Source organism: Bubalus kerabau, chromosome 10, assembly GCF_029407905.1.
Source record: "Bubalus kerabau isolate K-KA32 ecotype Philippines breed swamp buffalo chromosome 10, PCC_UOA_SB_1v2, whole genome shotgun sequence".
NCBI lineage: Eukaryota > Metazoa > Chordata > Mammalia > Artiodactyla > Bovidae > Bubalus > Bubalus kerabau.
The window spans coordinates 23989951-23996095 of record NC_073633.1 but is presented as its reverse complement, the minus strand read 5'-3'; the positions used below and the strand labels follow the sequence as shown (position 1 = coordinate 23996095).

Below are 6145 nucleotides of genomic sequence, written 5' to 3'. Positions count from 1 at the left end.
AATCGGGATTTGCCTTTTACTAAGACCCCTATGTGATTCACATCCCAGGAAGTTTTGAAACATGTTGATTTCAATTATAATAACAGTTTGCAACCTTAAGTACACATTAGAATCACCTGGGCAGCTTTTAGACTGGACTGATACCTTAAACCCAGCTTAGGAGAGTTCTGGTTTGTTTCATTACTCTGGGTACAGCCCAGGTATCAGGATTTATCAAACCCTTCCAGGTGATTCTGACATGCAGTCAAGATGGAGGACCACTGCTGAAGAAGACGCTGGATGAGTATTTATTGTGTGATTGTTGATGGAAATTTTCAGCAATGCTGGGGACATGGCTTTCCAGGTGGTGCAGTGGTAAAGAATCTGCCTGCCATTGCAGGAGACACAAGAGACGATGGTTCGATCCTTGGGTGGGCAAGATCCCTTGGAGAAGGAAATGACGACCCACTCCAGTATTCTTGCCTGGAAAATTCCATGGACAGAGAAGTCTGGTGAGCTACAGTCCACGGGGTTGCGAAGAGTTGGACACGACTGAGCACACATTGAATCGCAACATCTTCACTTTAACTCGAGTCTTCTTCCTGCTGAGTTGTAAACAGGGTGCCGGCCACACTGAGCGTTCACAGTCCTGACACTAGCAACCAAGGCAGAGGAAAAGTCTCTTAAAATGTGAGTACTCTGGGCATGCACAGAAATTAATACAGAAAAAAAGAAAATTAAAAAAAAGACACTCTAATTAGTATTCTCAGTAAGGCTTGAGAGGACATTGCAGTGCTAAAATAGAAAAAAAAAGCTGTCACTAAAAAGGAGCAATCTGAGAACAACGAAAAGTTCTTAGAGATGAAAAACATTGTTAAAGTAAAATGCTCAGTAGAGCAGTAAATGGCAGAGTGGATATTACAGTGAGGAATTAGTTATAAAAAGTGGTTTCTAAATGTCCAGCTAGCTGAATTAAAGTCACCAATCTTCCAGTGCACTTTAATTTTAAAAAAGTCTCTGGACCTTACCCTAGACTTGTAGAATCAGAATCATCAGCTGGGGGCTGGGAATCCATATCTTTAAGAAGCTTCTGGAGGTCATTTTAATACCCTAACAGATTTTGGAACCACTCAGTCAGAAGACAGGCTTAAGGGATTCTCCCAGAACCCTTGAGAGGGAAATTTTGAGAACCTTCAAACAGTAAGGGGCACAGAAAGGGCCATAATGTTGCAAAACTCTGTTGGGGCGGCAGGAATGGGGTGGGAGAGTGGGGTGGGGTGTGGGGTGTGATGGAAGGTGAGTTGCCAGTACACCTTTCACCACTGTGAGTGATGGCGTCTGAGTTGTATCATGCTGTGGTCTTGAACATATACTATGTGAAACAGAAACTCCAGAAGTGGATAAATGAACAAGTGCAGATGAAATTATCAAACAAATAATAGACGATCACCTTCAGATCAAAAAGGACATCAGGGACTTCCCTGGTGGTCCAGTGGTTAAGACTCCCTGCTTTCACGGTAGGGGGCGCAGGTTCAATCCCTGATGGGGGATCTAAGATCCTGCATGCCACGTCCTGGCACAGCCAAAAGAAAGTCACCAAATAAGAGACTGGCTCTATTTTTGTGGGGGGCTTTGCTGTGATATAAAAAACAGCTTACAATCACTCATTTAAAGTACAATTCAATGGTTTTTAGTACATTCACTGCTGTTTAATCACTAAGTTGTGTCCGACTCTTTTGTGACTCCATGGAGGAGAAGGGGACGACAGAGGATGAGGTGGTTGAATGGTGTCACTGACTCAATGGACATGGGTTTGAGTAAACTCCGGGAGTTGGTGATAGACAGGGAGGCCTGGCATGCTGCAGTCCATGGGATCACAAAGAGTCAGACACGACTGAGCGACTGAACTGAACTGGACTGTATCCCACCAGGCTCCTCTGTCCATGGGATTTCCCAGGCAAGAATACTGTTAGGCAACTATTAATTACAGAACATCTTCATAACCTCCAAATGGTAACCCATACTCATTGGAAGTCTTTTCTCATTCTCTACCTCACACTGTCCCACCCCCCCAGACTTAGACAACCACTAATCTACTTTCTATTATGCCTATTCTGGACATCTTGTATAAACGGAATCATACAACATTGGTCTTCTGCGCCTGGCTTCTTTCACATAGTATGTTTTCAAGGTCCATCCATGTCACATGCTTCAGTATTTCATTTCATTTTATGGCTGAATAATATTCCATTGTATAGACATACCACATTTTATTAGTCTATTGCTAAGAATCTGGATTGTTTCCACGTTGGGGCTTTTATGAATAATGCTGCTGTGAACATTTGTGTACAAGTTTGTGTGTGGATATATGTTTTCATTTCTCATGGGCATATACTTGGGAGTGAAATTTCTTCTTCATAGGGTAGCTCTGTGTTTAATATTTTGAAGAATCACCAAACTGCTTTTTAATTTTACTGACACAATCCCACCAGCAATAGATGAGCATTTCAATTTCTCCACATCCTCATGAATGTTATTGCCTCACTTGTTATTGCCTGTCTTTTGATTTTAACCATCTTGGTGGGTATGAAATGGCATCTCATTGTGGTTTTGATTTGCATTTCCTTGTTGGCTAATGATTTTCAGTATATTTTCATGTGCTTATTGGCCACTTATGTATCTTCCTTGGAGAAATGTTTATTCAAATTTTTTGCCTATTTTTTAGATTGGGTTGTTTGTCTTGTTGAGTTGTAAGAGTTCTTTATATATTCTAGGTCCTAGACCCTTCTCAGATATATAATTCGCAAATATCTTCTCCCATTCCGTGTGTTGTCTTTTAATATTCTTAATAATGTCCTTTGAAGCACAAAAATTTAAGCTTGCTTAAGTCCAATTTATTTATTTAGGTCATTTGTGCTTTTGTTATCATACCTAAGAAGATGTTGTTTAACCCAAGATCACAAAAATGTACTCCTTTATTTACTTCTATGAGTTTTATAGTTTCAGCTCTTTATTTAGGTCTATTATTCATTTTGACATGATATTTGTGTACATGGTATGAAGTAGGAGTTCAAGTTCATTATTTCACACATGGCTCTCTAGTTGTTGCCATTGGTTATAGAGATGATTCTTTCCCCCATTCAACTGCTTGGAACACTTTTGGAAAATCAGCTGACTATAAATGTAAGAATTTATTTCTGGATTCTCAACTGTGTTTTATTGATCTATATATCTATCCCCCAACCCTCATACCAGTATCACATCCTCTTGGTTACTATAGCTTTGTAGTAAGTTTTGAAATTGGTAATTGTGAATCTTCCAACTTTATTCTTCTTTTTCAAAAGTATTTTGTAATTCTGGGTCTCTTAGTTTTCTATATAAAGTCTTTAGAATCAGTTTGTCAATTTCCGGGGGAAAAGGGGCAGTTGGGATTTGATAGGGATTCCATTGAATCTGCAGATCAATTTGAGTTGCATTACTATATTTAACCACTTCCACTTAAGTCTCATTGGCCAGGGCTAGTTACATCTGAAAGTGAAAGTTGATCAGTTGTGTCTGCCTATTTGCAACCCCATGACTATACAGTCCATGGAATTCTCCAGGCCAGAATAGTGGAGTGGGTAGCCTTTCCCTTCTCCAGGGGATCTTCCCAACCCAGGGATTGAACTCAGGTGTCACACATGCAGTGGATTCTTTACCAGCTGAGCCACAAGGGAAGCAGTTACAAGTAGGTTTGCCAAATAAAATACAGGATTCCCAGCTCAATTTGAATTTCAGATAAGCAGCAAATAGTTTTTTATCTTAAGAATGTCCCAGATATTGGCTCAGACATACTTGCAGTAAAAATTATTCATGGTTTATCTGAAATACAAATTGAACTCGGCATCCTGTGTTTTTATTTGTTTAATCTGGCAACCCTATTCAAATAGTCACCTAGAGATATATGGAGGGTGTTAGAAAGGTGAAGTGAATATTTAGCTTTCCTCCCTTGAGGGAGGAAAAGATGAAGCGGTTGGCAGTAGGTGTTAGGTTATCTAACCGATGCTATCCACTCTCACGATGCCTTGTTCTTTTTGCCACAAATTCTTCTTTGTCTAAATTTACTTTGGGGATCCAGATTTTTGTTGTTTATTTTGACCTGGAATACATTTGTCCAGGAATACATATTTGACCTGGAATACATACACTGGTTATGTCATTTTGTTTTAGGCAGAGGTCTAGAATGTAGTCTCATTTCACCTTTAAAAGTGATCCCAACCTCAATCTTTATCTTTTAATAGGGAAATAACCTCAGAGAAGCAGATGACACCACCCTTATGGCAGAAAGTGAAGAGGAACTCAAAAGCCTCTTGATGAAAGTGAAAGTGAAGAGTGAAAAAGTTGGCTTAAAGCTCAACATTCAGAAAACTAAGATCATGGCATCTGGTCCTATCACTTCATGGGAAATAGATGGGGAAACAGTGGAAACAGTGTCAGACTTTATTTTTTTGGGCTCCAAAATCAGTGCAGATGGTGATTGCAGCCATGAAATTAAAAGACGGCTACCTTTTAATGTGGCTACCTTTACCTTACAATTTGTAATAAAAATATTTGAGCCTATGTTTCTCTCAGAGTTCCCTGCTCAGTAAGAAATGACTGTTGGCAGCTATCAATTCTTTCCTCACCTCCTACTTTGTAAGTTTAAGAATTCCAGAGTACTACTGACTTTGTTTGACATTACATGTTCTTCTTAAAGAAACTTTTTTTTAAAGTTTGCATTATAATTTATGAGAGTATCAGCATTTAGATTTAACTCTTATTCCAGTTTCTCATACTCCTTCATCCTTTGATCCCTTTATTCCTATTTTCCATTTGGATGAAATTCTTCTTTGAGAAAAAATTTTGAAAGGATACATGAGTGGCATCCTTCCCAAACCTTTCCATGTCTGAGCATGTTTCCCTCTGTCCTTACACATGAACAGCCAGTGGTTTCCCACAGATTCTTCAGACCTAATCCTCCACCCTCAGAAGTCTGTGAACCTTGTCATCTCTCAGTATTTAATATCACAGATGAAAAGTCCAGCACCAATCTAGTTCAGTTCTCATGGTAGCAAATGTATTATTTTTTGAGTGGATGATTTTAAGATTTTCTTTGTTCCTTGGAATTCCCAAGGTGTGAGGCTTTTAAAAAAAACTAACCACTATTTGTGATGTGAAAGTGTCAGTCTCTCAGTCGTGTCTGACTCTTTGTGACCCCCATGGACTGTAGCCCGCCAGGCTCCTCTGTCCATGGGATTCTCCAGACAAGAATACTGGAGTGAGTTGCCATTTCCTTCTCCAGGGGATCTTCGTGATCCAAGAATCAAGCCCAGGCCTCCTGCATTACAGGCAGATTCTTAACCTTCTGAGCCACCAAGAATACTCAAAGTAGAAACAGAAGATGTTTTCATTTTGTATTGCTGCTGCAGCAAATTACCACAAATTTCTGGCTTAAACAATGCACGTTCATTGTCTTAGTGTCCTGAAGTCAGAAGTCTGATGCTTGTGGGATGCTCATGATTGTGCTCAGTTGTGTTCGACTCTTCTACAACCCCGAGGACTGTAGTCCGCCAGGCTCTTCTGTCCATGGGATTTTCCAGGCAAGAATACTGGAGTGGGTTGCCATTTCCTTCTCCAGAGTATCTTCCCAAGCCAGGGATGGAACCTGGGTCTCCTGCTTGGCAGGCCGATTCTTTACTACTGAGCCACCTGGGAAGCCTTGTGGGATGAAAGTGAAAGTCACTCAGTCGTTTCCAACTCTTTGTGATGTTATGGACTATACAGTCCATGGAATTCTCCAGGCCAGAATACTGGAGTGGGTAGCCTTTCCCTTCTCCAATGGATCTTCCTGACCCAGGAATTGAACCGGGGTCTCCTACATTGAAGGCAGATTCTTTACCACTGAGCCACCTGGGAAGCCTTGTGGGATTCTGGGATTAAAATTTAAGGTGTCAGTAAAGCTGTGTTCATCTGGAGGCTCCAGGAAAGGATCCAGTTCCTTCCATTTTCCACTTCTAGAAACTACCTGCATTCCTTTGTGATAACATTGGGCCCACCTGGATAATCCCAGTGACTGGCCCTATTTTAAAGCCAGCTGATTAGTAACAAACATTAATTGCATCTGCTAACGTAATTCCCCTTTGCCATG

The 6145-nt window shown here is 40.5% G+C and overlaps 1 long non-coding RNA gene across 1 annotated transcript in view; it reads left to right on the top strand.

Annotated features, from left to right (window-relative positions):
• The window catches only part of LOC129621005 (uncharacterized), a 64525-nt gene continuing 58380 nt past the window's right edge, over positions 1-6145 (top strand). The window contains exon 1 of the long non-coding RNA XR_008698982.1: positions 1-669. This is a non-coding gene — a long non-coding RNA (uncharacterized LOC129621005). The remainder of the gene's footprint in view (positions 670-6145) is intronic.